Genomic DNA, 18,885 nt, shown 5'->3' on the forward strand with positions numbered 1-18,885 from the left:
CTGCCCTGACTTCTTGGAAAGCTGGCCCAAATATGTCTTTTGTCAGAACCAGATGGACAGAACCCACTCCAAGCTCTGACCAAACTGGGAAAAGCCGCTAGAATAACAAAACCAAAACCAAATATGGCACATGCTGCTCTGGAGGGCACATAGGTAGGCACACAGACCGACAAAATCAGGCATTTCATCCAGACTTTGTACAAGTAGTTCCAGAAAAATGGTTTGGAAATTCAGGTAGCATTATTAGTCAATTCAGTATCTAAACAGTGTCATAAAGGAGAGGTCTAGTCAGATAGAAATCTATCCAGTCCAGTAGAAATCAAGTTTTCATTTCAGTTGGGCAAATATTGGGTGCTTAGTCCATGTCAGGCTCTCTTCTGGGGACTGGGGTACAATAAAGAAAACAGACAAAGAGCCTTGTCCTCGTGCAGCATACATTGTAGTGGGGGAGACAGATAACAAATATAATCAATAAGTTAGGTGCAGTTTTAACTAGTCAGGGACAGTGCAGCTTGAGTAAAGAGTAGAAGATGGGCAAGTAACCAGGTGTATATATCCAAGCAAAAGGCCTTCTATACCAAAGGAGGGGTCAGAGCAAGATATTCTATACCAAAGGAGGGGTCAGAGCAAGACCGGAGTGGGAGCACGCCCTGGGGGTGTGTGGAGCAGCAAGGAGACCGATGTGGCTGGAAGAGCATAAGCAAGGTGGGGAGTGGTGGGAGATGAGAAATGGGCACCTGATCATGCGACGTCTTGAGGAGAATCCTGAGACTTTGGCTTTTGCTCATGTGGAAATAGGGAACCCTTGGAGGGTTTTGATTGAAAGAGTAACATGACGTATTTAAAGGATCATGACTAAATGCTGGATAGAGAATGGATTAGGGAGGAAGGGCATTCCTAGAATGATTATTGGACTATTCCAATGACCTGAGTAAAAAGACGACACTGGATTGGACCCAGAAGTAGAAAAGTTTTAGATGTATTAGGAATATACAGCCAACAGGGTCTTCTGCAAATTATTGTGGATTAAAGAGTTAACGTGCTTAAGAATACCGTCTCTTTTGAGGATTCAAGAAAAAAGCATTTCAGTGTATTATCTCATGTGATCCTTGTGACAATCTTGTGATGTAGGAGGGGCTGGCAGCCTCAGTCCCAGCACCAGTGGTGAAATGGTTCTCCTGGGGCCAGTCAGCATGGTCATCGACTGAACTGGGACGCTCAGCATCTCAGTCCCAGGCTCCTCTCTTGTCTCCTTTCTACTGGCTGGCTTTGCATCTGAGCTCTTATCTAGGTCTTACCCTCTATTTTCCAAGCTCCCACTGGACTGGCACCATCTTTAATGGCCTCACTCATATCCATCCAAACCTCCAAACGCAGTGATTCAACAAGGACAAACAGGAGTCAACAAAGGCTTTCTGGCTCCCAGGCCCCAAACCCCCACACCCCCCTTCGCCTTTCACTTCCCCCTCAGGTGTCTCCCCCTCTGACACTGCTCGTCTGGACTGAATTCAATTATTTCTCGCACTCTCATTACAGTCTGACCAAGATTTATGAGTTGATAATTGTCCGAAAGTAAGACCACAAAGTATCATTTGTGTTTGGGGCTAACCTTCCCGGTGACCTTTAGGATTAAAGGCAAAATGAAAAGTGCGATTTCTGCAGAGCCAAACAGAGTAACGTGATCCAACCCAGCTAATGATCCAAAGCCACAGATTTCCCCGGTGGAGGACACATTAAAGCTGGCACAAAGGGGGACAGCTAATCCCGCAGGTTCATTTCACAAATTAATTTTTTGAAGGCGTCACAACCTCCCCCTCTCACTTCTGGGTGCATTCTGAGTGACGTTTTCCAAACAGAATGATGACAACAGCTCACACCTCTAAGGCCTTTATTGGATTATTTTTACAGGCTATTGAAAAACACTTTTTTTGAGAAGCCCTAATTGAAAACAGACCTCTCCCCCTGCCTGAGTTAGCAAATGGAGCATCATGAAGGGTGAGGGAAAATGAATTCATGGAAACTTTCCCAGGTCGGTGGGTGAGAGCTGATCACTCAGTTCCCTGAAGCGCCGCGTGCGTAGTAATGGCCCTTCCTGATAGCTCTTCCTCACGTGCCCCAAGATCCAAAGACACAACTGCAAAGAAAACACTTCTAGAGACTCAGTTTAAAGCTTCCAGCCAGCCTGAAGCATTTGGGAGGTATTTGTGGTTCTGTCGGGAATGTGCAATACTGTGTCGTTTGGAGTTAGAAGGCCACTTCCTAAGGGAAGAGGGGCAGTTGGCTTCTGTCCCATGTAGTGAATCATAAAATGAGAAGGCCTAATGAATATGAAACTGTGATAATGCCTTCCTTCTGCTCTGGCAAACTTGATGTTCAGTTCAAGTATTTATTGTACCAGGCACTGTGCTGGATCCTGTGAAACAATTTCCGCAAAACCTCAAGGAACTCAAGGGCTAGAATCTCCCCTCGAGGCAAGCAAGGGGACTCTGCTCAGGCTGGGACTGGGAACAGGTTGGGCTGATTTGCAGGGATTGGCTTCAGATCAAGGAGGACCAAAGCCATTGTATTTGGAGAAAGGAGACTCAGGAAGTATGGACCATTTATGGTGTCAAATCCAAGGGGTTGGGCATGGGGGTAAAAGAGTGAAGACTGGAACTTCGTGAGGGCAGGGACCATCTTTGTGTTTTCCGTCATTGTACTCACAGCACATCTGGTTCACCAAAAGGTAAGATCAGCCATTGCTTAATTTCATGCTCCTCTTTCTCCCCCCATAGGCAATGTGTGATATCTCTGAACACGTATAGTATTTTGGACCAACTGTTTGAACAGTCTCAAAAACATGTATTTATTCCATTTTGAAGTGTTTCTTCATTTTATTGTTTGTTTTCCATACAGCATTTTAAAAAAGATTTTATTTATTTATTTGAGAGAGAGTGTGGAGAAAGAGAAAAAGAGAGAGAGAGAGAGCACACGTGACAGCATGAGCAGGGGGAGGGGCAGAGGGAGAAGCAGACTCCCCGCTGAGCAGGGAACTGGGTGCAGGCTCAATTCCAGGATCCTGAGATCATGACCTGAGCCAAAGGCAGATGCTTAAACCGACTAAGCCCCCCAGTGCTCCGTCATACAGCATTTGAAACCAGCCTAACCCAAACATGCACCTGTGTCGCATGGCAGACACCACCATAGATTCTGGAGTTAGGCTGTCTGTTCCATCTGTAAAATGGGGATATGAGTAGTGGCAGAAAGCATGTAAAGCAACCAAAACAATACCCAATCTATGTTAAATGCTTTATAATGATTATTAAGTGCTCGTGAAAGGTTATCAAGATTATGTATTAATGAACATAAGCAATGCAATCTCTCAGATATCTGTAACACCTTTCAGAAAACTCCTCACTCTTTCCTGACCTGTTTGTTCTCTTTCTGACCATGACTTGGCCTCAAATCAACTCTGCTCTACACCTTCTTTGTGGTCTGCTGTTAGTACTTTGGCTTTCAGTTCCCCTTAAATATTGGCTGGGCCTGCACCTCTGGCTCTTGCCACTCCAGATGGTTCAAGTAAGCTCTCAGCTCACATCTGGCTTCCTAAATCCCCACCCTGCCGCTGGTGCCCCGGTCAACCCTCTGTCCAAGTGAAGTCCATCTAGAAGTGCGATGAAGTGGGTTGAAACCACTGGTCAAAGTCAATTGTTAAAAGATGTAGGAATTTTGTGAGTTGGTTGTGAAACACAGCCACTACTAAAGCTTAAATTTTATCAATTCACAATGAAATAAATGATATTTTAAACAGAGTTAGTAAGTACCCAAAATTTATTGTCTCCAAATTATTTTATTACATTTCACTCTGATCTGTACTTGGGATTCTTCTCTCTGTTGTAACTACACGACAGAAATACTATGTAATCATGTATTGTTGCACACCTTTTTCTAGCTCTCTGTTCTGTGATGTCATGTTGCTAGCCTGAAATTGGTCATAGTGGAATTATTTACACCATGGCAGTTGGTATGAACCTTTTCCCTTGGACAGCTGGTTGTTAAGCATTGACCTGCACCCCACAGGGTCCAGCTCTCCCAGTGTGGCATATTGAGACTGCTCAGACTTCTGCCATTGCAGTTACCACACTGTTCGCCATTGCAGGGATATCAGTTATATCCTTTCCTGCTCTTTGAGCAGGTCGAAGGGTAGGGACCAGCATCTATTCATCTTTGGAACATAGTCTCCCTTTCCCTATGCCACCCTAACCTTAGCCTATTTGCAGAATGAAAACTTGAATGTGGACTTATGAAAAGGTGGTTTCTGGTAGCATCTGCCAACCTTTCCCAGCCCTTCCCCTTGATTTGATCTCACAGTGTGACAAATGGAGAAAGGGTGAATGGCATCAAGGACTGTAACCCCATTCATTCTTGTAATTGTAAGAGTTGGGTTTCACTTGGGGTGAGGTTCTTGACAAGGACACTTCGTGGCTAATCTTCTGTACCAATACATTTTGTGCCAGGACGTTTCTATCAGTAGTAATTATGTTTTCAAAATGGGTTAGTGTTTGTGTGTGTGTGTGAGGGGGTATAGATAGGAAGAAGATTCACACTGTTGGGCTATCGGAGGGAGAAGGTAAGAAGGTGGCTGTTTAAACATTATTTATAGACGCTCAACATGTTCCAAAGATAGAAGAGTTTTTGGTGATCAAACTGTTGATACAAACATTTGCATTCAAGGCTTTTGCCTTGAATTTGATGCCTGCATTGGGATGTCTAAGAAGTGAGTACCAGCTCCTTGTAACTGGGAATTATTGAGAAGCCTAAGAAATAATATATTGCCCTGGGCTTGGTACATTCATAAATTTCATATAATGATAACTAATTAACACTTTTCAAAGAGTCCTGGGAAACAGCCCATATGAACCTTCACATTTAAAACTCAGCCTCACACATTTTATAATTAAACAGCCTTCCAAGTGACTTATAACCTGGGGTTTTTCTTTCACCCTAATAGACTACCTTGGTACCTTTTAGCATGGGCTGTTAACCTGGGTGCTTGCCTTTTGGGAATAATCCTGAGATCTGGAGAATAAAAAGCCATTCTTGTGCTTCTGCAAAAGGATAATCTCACGAGGGAGACCCAGGGGGCCTTCCTCCCAAGTAACGTGAAACATGGTGTTAGGTAAGTCTGTTAGGAATGTCACCTGCTCAGATTTCTGACTTTGGACACAGTAAGACACTGCCAGAGATGAAATTGCCCTTCAGTTGAAAAGTTGTCTTCTGACATGCAGTTTGGGGCAACTGGGATCTGTAGGGAAAATGATCTGAATTTGCTTTAAAAATTGTCTCACACAACGTATTGCTGGTTTTCTTTCCAAAATAGTCATCTTAATCTTTTAGCTCCAAGACCGTGGACATACTTCTAGGTTTGAGGTCTCTGCACTAAATCCGAGCCAGGCGTTAAAGGACCTTAGTGAAAAGTAATGTACATTTATTGTTTTCTCTACTCGAAATAATCATAATGCTAGCTAACATTTCTTGTAGTGTTGCTAGAAGTCAGGCATACTCTAGGACCTGAATGTGTATAACCTCATTCAGTCCTATGTGAGCTGGGTGTTATTATTACCATTTCTATTTTTTACTGGGAAGAAAATTGAGCCTTAGAGACATAAGTAACGTGCCCATGGTCACACAGCTACCTTGAATCCCAGAGCAGGGTTGGATGGAGAAGGTAGAGAGTGGATCTGAAAAGAGAATGTATCCAGCACAAGATATATTGTCTACAGGAAGGGAAGGTGCTGCTTCTGAAAACATTTGTTTCAGTTCTATGTAAATGTATTTGTAAGTACTGGGTTGTCATGTAAAATATATTTTTTACAGTAGATCAGTAGAAAAAGAAGAATTTGAAGAACATTTTAAAGACAGCAGGGACTCCCAGATGTTTCAACAGGGAACAGACCAGATGTCTCAATCGGATCTGTCACTTAAGGTGATCAGCCCTGGCTTCTTTGTGCAAGTGGGGTGCACCAAGGCCAGCCAGGTGAGTTAGGTGACTGCAATTGTCCAAGTGATGACTGCTTTCCTCCTAATTGTGGGAAGAGTGTCAGTTGTACATGTAAAAAATCTGGCCTATTCTGTTCTCTTGAAGCAGGATGGCGTGGGCAGTATGAGCATGAACTCTGGCTCGCTGGTCCTGAGCAAGGTCTCTAGCTTTTGTCTGCCTTTTTCCTCATCTATATAAGGGGAGGGTAATAATAGTACTGGCCCTGTGGGTTTATTGTGAGGATTAACTGAGTCTGAAAGTTTAAGCCCCTAGACCAGGGCTCAATACATATTGGCTGATAGAATTTTGAGATTGACATAAATATGGTGATGTTACAGTTATGGATTCATATAGTTATTGTCCATTCAAGAGCTGTTGACCGAAGAGCCACTGTTTGCCTGGACTTTACCAGGCCTGGATATACAGGTCAGTAAGGGAGACAATAGGTGATGCTATAAACTAATTAGGAAGACCAGTGATATATATTTAAGGCAATGTTCCCACTAGACTATTAGCTCCATGAGGACATGGATTTTTTTGTTTGTTGTTTTTATCTGCTGTTTTTTTAGCAATTAGAGCAGTGCCTGACACGTGGTAAATATTTGTTGTTAGATAAATATACCAGTCACTATTGTAAATAGATTTACATGCAGCGAAGCATCTAATTTCACAATAGCCCTAGGAGGTACAAACTCCTCATATCCCTATTCTAGCAATGAGATGGGTGAACCCCAAAGTCACTCTCGGCTAGTAAGAGGTAAAGCTGGAATCTGAACCACAAGCAGCCTGATACCCATGGTCCCTGCTCTTAACCACTTTGCTATACGAAAGAGATAGTGCATTAAGGACCTGCAGATATTCTGGTGGCATCCCATATGGGGCACAACTGATGCACAAGGTCCACCACGTGTCACCACGTTTGGATCTGAGCTACCATGATGGGAGGGGATCCTGACATGATCCCACTCTGGATTGTCTGCCTTCTAGGAACAATCCAGAGAGAAGGTTCTCGGGACCATCTTTTTGTGTATACCTCCTTTCCAAAGCACTCCAATCCATAAAATAATTTATTCACCATGTGCTGGCACTGTGCGAGGAAGTATGGGGAAGATGGAAGAATGAGATCAAGTTTGTGCTTTCAAATTCCATAGACTTCATCTGAGAATAATCTCTGCACATGGGAAGATCACCAAAGACACAGGTATTTGTGATGAACTGTAGGAGCTCTGAGGTTGGAGGGGCTAGTGCCAGCTAGGTGGTAGGTAAGGCCTGAGATGGAGCTTGTGTATGTGTTAAAAATAAGACAACAGGCCTGAAATGAAGTCACTTATGTTAAGCCCCATGTCACCAAACTGAGACTTAATTACAATTTCGGCTCTCCTAGAAATGGAATTGTCAGTCAGTCAGTCAGTCAGTCAGGAATCACCTGATCAGCACTAGTTAGGTAATTTGCCTGATAGACCCCTACCAGCCCCTAAAGAAAGTAGCCTTGTCATAACCAATCTCCTTTTTGTGCCAAAACTTCCTTGTTCCTGCTGCCTTCTGCCTATAAAAGTCTTTCATTTGTACAGCTCCTCAGCTCCTCTCTATCTGCTGGATGGGATGCTGCCTGATTCACGAATCGTTGGATAAAGCCAACAGGATCTTTAAAATGTACTCAGTTGAATTTTGTTTTTTAACACTTGGAATTACAAATCTCCTGAAGTGCCATGAGATGAGTGAAGCCCCGTCTCCATAACTCAATCAAGCCGTTGCCCACTCTCCTTGGCCATTGGTTTCTACTGCTCAAAGGGCCCCCTATCATTTCTGGGCAGCTTGGCTTCTCCCAAGTTCTTTCTTACCAGCTAGAATCTGCTTTCTTTTGGTTGGTTTTGGTTACGACTGAGAATTGGAGGAGTGGATGGGGACCCTCCAGAAAGGAGATGGTTTGAGGAGTAGACAATGTGTGGTACCTGGCAGGGAGTACTTCTTGACTGAGAAGTGGGTTTCCCAGATGGTAGTCAATGTGAGCTAACGTCTCTGCTTAGCCATATGCCTTTGAAAAAGAACTGTTACGGATGTTTTCCCTTCTTATTACACACACTAATTTCTCCACCAAAATAACAAGTCCTGAAGGCTGACATCTGCTGGAAACTGTATCCTCTGGGACCATTTTCTGTGTATAAGTTCATTTGGAGTTTTCCCTGTGTTGTGGAGAGAGCCGGGTAATTCTGCCTCTCCTGATTCTTTGTGATTCCCTGAACAAAGACTAAAGCTATGTTTACTCCTTTATAAGTTTGCGAAGCCCCTCATGTTTCTGGCCCCTGGTCTGTGCTCCCCTGGGTGTAGAACTGACTGAGATGTCTTCTCCCCTCATGAACTCTGGGAAGCCCCGGCTGAGCCGAGAACAAGCTGCTGAGTGGCTTGTTTTGGTTCGTGGGGCCGACCCACCAGTCATCGGGCCCCATGATTGATGCAGGGCCCGTGCTCTGGGTTATGTGAACTCGGGCTGTTTTCAAGGGAAAATTTTGGTCATAAGGCAAAGCCTAGCCAGATTTGAGATAAGTGTGAAAAACACATTGCAAAAGGAAACAGACTCGAAGTTTCCTGACAAGGGAAACATTTAACCCTATGTTTAAGGAGTGTGAGAGACACACAGAAACCGTGCGTCTCTCGTGTGTGTGCACATGTCCCTGCTAGAGAGCATGACTGAGTGTGTATGACAGGAAGTGTGTGTGTGAGAGGGTGTGAGTGTGTGGTGTGGCTGTGTACATGTTTGAGGGGTTGGGGAGAGAGAAAGAGAGAGAGAAATGAACGTGCCTTAGGGAAGGCAGGGATATTAATCATGCTAAAAGCAATCTGGCCCCACGGGAATTTATAAGGATCCAACTAAAATCAATGGGAAGTTTTATGAGACAATTTTCTTCTTGCTGGCTCTGGGGATTGTTTGAACTCTCATCAAGCTTAGGGCGGCGCTGGCTCAGAGCTCCCCCAATTCTCACACCTGTGCATGAGACAATGCACATTTTCCACGTTAGCAGCTCTGAGCTGACTCATCTCAAAGGGCTGCCATGGAGGGGGCCCTGGCCTCCCAAACGCCTGGCTCTCTAGATCAGGACTGCAGCATCTGCTAGAGGTCAGGAGATGTGTGAGGAGGAGAGCGGCAAGGGGGGGTGGGTGGTTGGTGCACTTGGTGGTGTCCAGAGAGTGGGAGAGGTCATCAAGAAACACACAGGCCTGGAGGCCACAAAGACCACCAGCAGTTCCCTATTGGTTTCAGAAGGTAGACCAGATACCTTAGCAGCTGGTTCCCATTTACCTTTCCTGCCCCAGTGTCCTTCACTCTCATCAAAGCCTTGCTAAGTGCCCTATCCAGACCAGGCTGGGCTTTCATTATTCTGTGCTCCGGCTATGCTGCCTGCAGCCGGAAAGGCCAAACTCTCCCCATTTCTGAGCCTGATATGGGTCTTCTAATTTAAAACAGGATTGATTATGAGCTAGTTTGCATTTCATCCAGAGAAGAACAGAAATTATTGGCCAGAAACTCGTGCCATTGCCCAGCTTGAAGACGTGCTGACATTAGAGAAGGTCCTTATCCTTCCCCTCCCCAGAAGTAAGTTCCATGGTGAAGTCGGATATAATCGTTTCCAATGTGCTTTTACTATATTTAAATGCATCCACAAATAATACATAACATTATTTATGTGATTTTGTATTTTGCCTCATTGTATTAATCTGTCCATGTCCTTTCGGGAGCTATTTAGCAATACCTAGTAGTTTTGTTCGCAGTTGCCCCTTATAGGGAAAGAGCTCATGTGAGCCCAAAGCCTGTATAGGGATAGTCAACTGAAAAGAGCACAAGTAGTAATGGCATCTTTGTATTTCCCATGGCCCAGCCTGACAGCTTATTTATCGTTGGTGCTCAGTAAAGAGTGGTACAGAGAGACAAATGCACACGTATGAGTTTCTGGGTACTTACACATATTTCATGGCCTTCTCATGTCATGAGCTCTTTATTATCTCTGTGTTTCTGATAAGGAAGCTGACTGCAGTACATTACATCAAGTGCCTTGCCCTTGGCCACTGAGGGCAGTGACAGATGAGATTCCAGGTGCCCCATCTCTTGTTTCACCTCTCTTGCACTCAACTGCTTTGCATTAGACTTCAAGAAAGTGGGATAATTTAAATTTTATGTCATTTACCTGATGTATTTGGAAGAGATGGTGGAAGGCTTCCTTGGAATCAGGAGACCAATATACAAAGAGCCCTAGAGACAGGGTGAGAAAACAGCCCAGAGAGGGAAAGAGATTTCATTTCAACTCAGCATCATTGAATAAATAGAATTGTGGTCTTTTTATTTTTGGGAAGTGATTTTTTTTTTTAAAGTAACCTCAACACCCAACATGTGACTTGAACTCACAACCCTGAGATCAGGAGTTGTATGCTCTGTAGACTGAGCCAGCCAGGCGCCCCTGAATAAATAGAATTGAATATGTGTTATGTGCCAAGCAATTGTGTGAGCTCAGCCAGGCAGAGCGAACGGAGAAGTCACCGGGGAAGCCCCTAGCAGAGCACGGACACAGAGTAGGTTTCAGTACTGGTCAATTCTGTTTCGTTCTTTAAGGGCAGAGTCAGGAGTAGACCCCAGATCTCCTGATTCTAAGGCCAACATCCTCTCAAGCATGTCAGGGTCATGTAGCTGTGTAACCAGGAAAATGAGTCTGTAGGGAGATCATGCCTGAAATGCTCTTTCTGGTAAAAAATGATACCACGCTTTTTCAACAGCTCTTCCATGCTGTCATCCAGCCCCTGTCTCATTTTATGCTCACATGGCCATTACTCACTATTAGCATACTAATAAATGTTTATGAGATTATACTGTATAAACTATAAACTTTTACATATTATTAATTAACCTCATACATTGGATTGGGAGCTCTTGAACATTTACTGACTTGCAAAATAGGAGAGTGGCATAGAGGGAGCCATGTCTACAAAACGGGTCTTATCTGCCCTATCTGGAGGCAGACGTGCATTTCATTTGTGTCTTTCTGAAGTACAAGCCACAGACGGCCCTGTCTTTTTTAAGCAGCAGACCTGGTCTGACTTCTTAGGTAAGTTTTCTAACCTCTCAAAGGCCCAGTTTTTTTGTTTGCAAAATGGGCATAGTACTAGTACCTATCTACAGGATGCTTGGCACATGGTAGGTACCGAATAAACATAAACAGAAATTGGACCAATGCAGAACCAATGAGTGGACATGGCAGGGAGTCAGAATTCTATTTGCTAATGACAGAAAGATCAATGCCAGAGATTTCCAAGAGTGGATGGCCTATATTCTGATGTGGGGAGTAGTGTGTTCTTACTGGAGAAGCTGGACGAAGGGATGTCTGCATGGGGTGGGAGGATGCACTACGTAAGGTTTCTTCTATTCCTACCATCCAAGGATTCTGTGATTCTGGATTTTTCAAGTCCAGAAAGAGGGCAAAACAGGGAGTGGTAGGTAACTCAGGAATCTCAGATTCTAGTTTTAACTTCATTGCTGACTAGTTCTACAATTTAGTCTAGATTCAGGACACATAAATGCTGTCTCTGTTCTTTTATCTGTAAAATCACTACACGAATTCAGTGTAACAAATAAAAGATAGTATAACTAAGAAAGCACTTTTGATAATATAAGGTTGCTCTTTAACTATCAAGTCAGTTCTGCCACCTTTGATATGGAGAGTTGAACATCCTTGCGTTCAATGTGCAAAGACATCGTAAGAAACGCCCGGGCCTGGGATTCAGAGCCAGTCCAAATTCTGTCACTAATGAGTCCTCTGACTGGGATTGAGCATTCCTGCCCCTTGCATCCCAAGTAACTGATCACGTACGCAAAACGAGGCTAACGAATCTGCTGTGTCAACATTACTGGAGTGTCAGGAGAATCAGATAAGGAAAAGAATGTGGTTTAGTGCTTTGTAAACAGAAAGGGGCCGTGTGTGTGAGGGTACATCGGAAAAACCTTGCCTTATTTCAAATCCGTTATGTTCTCATTTCCTACACCACCAGGTTATGAGCCCTTTAAGCACAGAGCTGTCTTTTAGATCTTTATATTTGCCAGTGCCTAGTGAAGTAAATTCACTGATTCAACACACATTTGTGAAACACCTTCTGTGGGTCAGGCATAGTGGTTAAGTGTTAGAGATGAAAAAGTTATGGCCTCTGTCTCCAAGGAGCTTGCTTTCTAATAGAAGAGTGAACTACATACATATTCAGGAATAAAGGTAACAGAAACTGATTCTGAGACTCAGCCGTCAAGGAGGCATTCTTTTTGTCTATGTTGCCACCTCCAGGGCAGGAAAAGCTTCATCCCCTCTTTGCTCTCCTGTGATCAAAGAAATGAGGGCAGCCACCTTCTAAGTTGTTGATGGTCACCTTTCTTGATGGCCAGGCAATGATTAGTTTTGTGTGTTTCCCCGCCCTTGGACATGTTCTGATGGGATACATAATGGCAACTTACTCTTGAGGTCCGCTTACAAGGTGGCTGCATGCAAAAGATTGGTGAAATGATTTAAAGCTTATAGAAATGGGTAAGTCCCCAGGGGCTAGAAGGTACTTTCCAATGAGGAAGAGGATGCCTCTTATAAATACAATTACTATTGATTACGGTCAGATTCTTTTATCTGATTCCTGCCCATTAGGCTCTCTCTTGTTGCTAGAAGCTCTCTCTTGCCCTCTGCCTCATATTACCTCTGGAAGTGCCTCTTAAATGAGTCCTGTGGAATCCTGGTGATCCCTGAATAGCTTGTAGGTGTTATGAGAGCATTCGGAAGACTACTTGAAAGCTTGGCAGTAAATAACCATTTTACGATTATGACATAAGTGGAAGGAAGGGCCACATCTCTCTAGTGCTCTCTCTCAGAATGGTGGCAACCACAGCAAGGTCTGTTAATCTCTATACAGCTGCTTAGCAACCAGAGGCTTTGAGTGGTACCTGACTATGGAGTGTGTGTAAGGGATACTTGGAGTTTGCACATAGCATATCTTCCCTTTACTTCGCTTATAGACCCTGCTTTTGCTTTAGGAACTGTCCCTCACATTCTCCTCCTGTACATTTGGGTGACCCAGGGGTGCAGCACTTGATGTAGGGATAGGTCAATATATTAGTTCCATTTTCTAGTCATAGGGATGGACATATGATACAGTTTGGTCCAATGAGAGTGTTCCAGGCTTCTGAAGAACCTGCCAGAAGAGACAGGGTTGGGTGGTATGCTGTGTGTCTGAAGTTGCTAGTGGTTAAGAAGGAGACTACAATGGGAACCTGAGGATGGAGCTCTTGCAGGAGGAACTGAGCCTAAGATTTGGACTCTGGTGACATCATCATCACAAGTCAAGCTGTGTCTGAAGCCAGCTCTGCTCACATTCTTTTCCTAGCTTAAGCCCGTTTAGATCGGCTTTTCTGTCATTTGCATCCAGAATATCCCTAATGCAGTACAGTGTGATGATTTATGGCATTTTTGCAACATATTTGATTAAACAATAATATATTAAATTATTTTACTTAATTTTTATGCAAGGTTAGAAGGCAAGCTTTACGATCTTGTTTTATCAATAGGGAAACTGAGTCTCAGAGACAACAAGTGACTCACCTGAAGGAACAAGCTAGTAAGTGATTGGGATAGGCCAAGAACATAGGGCTGCCTTCTGATCACAGCGATGGCAAAGACACACTGTTCCCCAAATCAGATACTGATGGAAAGCAAATATAAAAGGAATGCAAAGGAAACTATAGGTAAGGCTGACTATATAATACGTGATTTGCGTTTCATCCAAAAATACATGATTACATCCAAAATTGAAAGACTCTCAACCATTTTTTCCTGTGGCCATTGCTTTGGTCTACTAGGCCTTCATCCTTTCTCACCAAGCTTACTCCAGTACTTTTCTAGGTGGTCTTTCTGCCTCCAGGTTCATCCCCCTACTGTCTATCCTCCACCTTACGATGGATCGTTTTTCCAAATGCAAATCACGCCACAGCATTGCTTGCTTACAGACCTCTGGTAACTCTCATATCTCTTAAGATAAAGTTATTTTGCATGTGAGATATTTCATAATTTGGGGGTACCTGGGTTGAGCCCTGAGTTGGGCTCCATGCTCAGTGGGGAGTCTGCTTAAGATTCTCTCTCTCCTTCTCCCTCTGCACCCCCCCTGCTCTATCTCAAATAAATAATAAAAAAAGATATTTCATAATCTGATTCTTATGTATCTCTTTCGCTTTGCCTATCCCATTCCTGCAGTCATGATGAGGGACCCATAGATCTTCGAATGCTGATTCATTGCTCTGCTTTTGTGTCTGCTCTTCTTGCTGCAAGGAACCTGCATCCTTTTTGCCTGGCAAACAAGTCCCTTCTTATCCTTAAGATCATCTTCACCCTCCAGATGTTGTTTCCTTGGGGGAGCCTTCTGTGACCCCATCAGACTGCTTTGGGTGTTTCTTCTCTGGGCCCCCGCTGTGCTCTGGACGTATCTCTCTCATGTCTTACGCAGTACAGTAACCATGTATTACCTGTCCCTGTCCCCCTTAGATTGTGGGAAATAATTGTACCACATTCAATTTACATCAAGGGGCCTAGAACACTGCCTGGCACACGGCAGTCAATAAATATTTGTTTTGTGGATATCAAGAAGGAAAGAACAAAGGGAGGAAATATGGGAGAAGAGATCAATTTCTCTTTTGTGTGACACTTTTAAAATCTCATGCACTCATGGTATGTATTTTCTTTTATTAAATTCAGAGTGTATGTTCTTCATGGCTTTAACATTTGAATCAATTATTTTGTTTTATTTTTGTTGTATGAGTTTTTTTGAAAGAAAAATGTCATGGTGTTTCAAGTGAAATAAGCAATGTTTATTTTCCTGTGATCTCAAAACGGGACACCGTATAACGAGGTGGGGTGGGGGTAGTGGGGGTTTTGTGTAGGGTGAGAGAGAAAGTAGGCATTAGGAAGCTGAGAGCAGGGGCTCTCCTGGTCCCCTTGCTAGTTGAAGCCTTTGGCAGGATGAAAATGATTTATGCTAGGGATCACAGAGCCACTAACTTCAGTCTCCACGGACAGAAACATCTCCTTCACAAACATTTCAAATTTGGGGTCTTGTGCTTACTGAGTCTGACAGTTGGTAAAGAACCTTGTCTCCATGGACCTTGTCTTAAGTTTGCCCCTGGAAACTTCCAGAGGGGAATGGCATTTGTTCTTCGGGTTTATGCATCTCCTTCTAATTATGTTGCTTACCTGCTGTTTCCTGTGAGTATTAAGTGTGCAACGTGCTGTGCAGGAATTTTCCATGGCAAGTCTCTTATTCTATGAGACTGAGACTTAATCATTTACTCCCACCTATTCATAGAAAGTTTAGCCTCCATCTCTGATTTGAGAAATGTATGTCTCAGAAGAGACAATTTATACTGGCCCAAAGGTGTAAAAGGAGCTATTGGCAGATTGATATTTTTTTAAAAGTAGGCTCCATGCCCAGTGTGGAGCTCAACATGGGGCTCAAATTCACAGTCCTGAGATCAAGACCTGAGCTGAGATCAAGAATCGGATGCTTAACTGACTGATCTTCCCAGGCACCCCAGCAGACTGATTTCTGATTGGGATATCTCAACTAACCATCCATCCATCCATCCATCCATCCATCCATCCATCCTTCCATCCTTCCATCACCATTTTCTGAAATCCTATGCTGTTCCATGGACTACTATAGGAGCAGTAGGAGAAATACCTAAACCAGAGTGGTGTTGGGTGGGAGGTATGGGCAGGGAACTCTTCCTGGAGGAGTAGTTGCTGAAGATGAATGGTAATTAGCTAGTTAGTTAGGTTGGTGGATGGGGTATGGGGATGGCAGTTGGAGCAACGTGAGTGAGTTGCTCAGAGATACAAGTGACATGATGAGTTTCCGGAACCGCAAGCAGGAAGAACAAATATTTACTGGGCACTTTTCTTGTGTCCCAGTGCTATACTGGGATCTCCTGGAATGAACTTTGCTGTACAAATACTACAGCAAAGACCTAGTGCTGTGATATTTACTAAGTGTTACATGGAACATTTAATAAATAAGTTAGATGCAGATGGCAGAGGCAATGGAGAAGCATGAAAGAGAAAGAATAAATTTTATTTATTGTCTACTATGTGCCAGCAGTGTTACATTCTAATCCTCTGTGATGTTCCATGTATGGCTGTAAAAACAAACCCTATGAGAGATAAAGGAATGAAGTCTTTGAGAAGAAAAGCAAATATACATTGCTAGCTTTTGGGACTAAAAATATCCAGAATCTTTTCACTATACTATTCTGTCTATCACCAGGGAAGAGCTTCCCTTCAGACTAATGACTCTGAGGATTAGGATCTTATTTCTTTTCCTCTATAGCACTGGAAGCAGAACCTAGTCATGCAAGCTGTGACTATAGGGAGAGCCTCTGAAAGAAGGACCTCTAGAAAGGGAGACTGGATAGAAAGAGGATGTCAGGGAGTCATTTGGTTTGGTGCTTTGTGCCAGCTAACCATCTTCCAAGACCCATCTTAAATCTTCCCTCCTCTGATAAGCCTTCCCTGATGATGCTGGACACACCCCCCTTCCTGTCTCAGAACTTAATGTTTATATATTATATTTAGCAACTAATCATGTCTGGCCTTGTCACAGTTCCTCTACTCTGGCCTTATAATTCATCTTTGTGCGTGTATGTTTTTTCTCCCGATTAGATTATGAGCACCTTGAGGGCAGAGACATTGCCATAAACAAATTTTAAATCCATCCTTCCTCTCCAGGATTCGACACAGTGCTGGAGAGCAAAGGCTCAACAAATAGTTCTTTAGGTTTATATAAAAGGCCACTGCAGGGGCGCCTGGGTGGCTCCATCAGTTACACATCTGCCTTCGACTTAGGTCATGATCCCAGGGTCCTGGGATTGAGCCCCACATCAGCTCCCTGCTCAGCAGGGAGCCTACTTCTCCCTCTGCTCCTCCCCCTGCTTCTGCTTTCTCTCTTTCTCTCAAATAAATAAATAAATAAGTAAATAAATAAATAAAATCTTAAAAAAAAAAAAGCCACTGCAAGAATTTCTGAACCAAAAATATGATAGAAATCTATTCACTTAGTTTGAGGACCAGGTGTTTTGTTGTATTTATTACCTATGGTAGAATTAAAAGATTATCACAGTAACTTTAAGCATCTCTCAAGAGGCAGTCTGTTTCCCCACTCCTTGAATCTGGACCAGCCTTGTGATTTGTTTTGACTGGTTGAGTGTGGTGTCATGCATTCTAAGCCTCAAGAACCCAACTGAGCCTAGCAGGATTGCTCAGCTAAGCCCTGCCCAAATAGCACCCCACACATTTGTGAGCTGAATAAGTGGTTGTTATTATAAATCACAAAATGTGGGGGTGTTTTGTTAGGTGGCAAAAGCTAACAGATACATAATCTCCCTTACTTATCACAATAAGCCCATGAGATACATGTTATCATCCCTATGTTACAGATAGGAAAGCAAGGGCTGTGGTCCCACAGCTGCCTATGGGACAGAGATCTCTCTGATGAGAAAACCTGTGCTTTTTTTCCTTCTACGTTGTGCTGTTTCCTTTCTCGAATGTGTGAGGGCTTTACCTTGGGCTGTGGCTCCAACTGCTGAGTATTCCCGAGAAGAGTTCTTAGGACCTTAGGAGTAACAGGGAATGCTCTCTAAAGAAGAGGAGCTAAAGGGATATGATTTAGAATGATTGTAGTTAGAGCCTTTAAGGGCTCCACTGAGCTTTTAGCAAGAATTATCTGGATGGGGAACACATTCAGGAGGCACATTTCTCAGCAGGAACCGGCCTATCTGATGGGAGGCGGACAAAGGAGGGTTTGTTGGCCGAAGTCAGGAAATAGACCATGGATAGACCATGGAGTGTTGCCTATGCCAGGTTGAAGGAACAGGAAGGCAGAACTTGAGGGCTCTTGCGTCCCTCGCTTCAGGCTGAAACAACTAACCTGGGAGTCTCTAAAGAGGGAAATGGTAACAACAATGACTACTCAGTTCATGGAGCATCTCTTACATGCCAGGGTCTGTGTGAGGTCTCTCATCCTTACAACTGTCCTGTGCGAGGTGACAGCGATTAGAGAAGTCACACAGCCTGTAAGTGATTGAATTGGCACTGAAACGTAGATGTGTCCAACTTTAAAGGGAAAGAGCAACTAAAATAAATGCCTCCTTCATAATATTGTAACGTCATATTGGTCTGTAACATCATGTTCTGCCTAACTTCCATCAAAGTGAACGGGCACCTGTGTGCCTTTGCTAGCAGAATGCCTCGAATGTTTCGGAGCACAGCCGTATATAGCAGCAAACTCATGACTTGCCCCGTATTAAGCACAAAGGAGTGGTTCCTCCGGTTGATAAGATCAAAGGCCCCTGTGCAACATGCTTTTATGATAACGTTATCTGGCTTAGCAAGATTTCTCCAAACAGGGCTCCTTTGGAGGCAACCGTCTCTTCTGCTTTTGCCGTAAGGTGAGAATGACCCTCAAGCAGAGGACTTCAGAGGCCCTCAGGAGATGGTTTCATCTAAACCTAAACTAATTATGCTTTTCTCTTTTATCTCATAGTTGATGCGCTGTGTACACACACATCTTGTTGACTTGAGTACCTCAGTAATTCTGTGGGATTCACGGGGCAGCGTGTATGATTCCCATTCGATAAATTGAGAAAACAGAGCCTCCAAAAGAAGTGATTTGATGTGCTCCAGGTCACAGAGGTGAGTTGTGGTTGAGCCGGGACTGAATCTGGTCTATTTGACCCCTAGGCGCACGTTCTTGAGCTGGTCAGTTAAATCAACCGAGTCAACACAAACACTTACTATGTATGAGGCACGAGT

At 43.6% G+C, this 18,885-nt stretch overlaps 1 long non-coding RNA gene across 8 annotated transcripts in view; it reads left to right on the plus strand.

Annotated features, from left to right (window-relative positions):
* The window catches only part of LOC130543452 (uncharacterized), a 327,812-nt gene that overhangs the window by 53,278 nt on the left and 255,649 nt on the right, over positions 1-18,885 (plus strand). For all 8 annotated transcript variants that reach the window (XR_008958821.1, XR_008958816.1, XR_008958817.1 and 5 more), the window contains one exon: positions 18,617-18,765. This is a non-coding gene — a long non-coding RNA (uncharacterized LOC130543452). The remainder of the gene's footprint in view (positions 1-18,616; positions 18,766-18,885) is intronic.

The sequence above is a fragment of the Ursus arctos genome, unplaced genomic scaffold (assembly GCF_023065955.2).
Source record: "Ursus arctos isolate Adak ecotype North America unplaced genomic scaffold, UrsArc2.0 scaffold_12, whole genome shotgun sequence".
In the NCBI taxonomy this organism is placed as follows: domain Eukaryota; kingdom Metazoa; phylum Chordata; class Mammalia; order Carnivora; family Ursidae; genus Ursus; species Ursus arctos.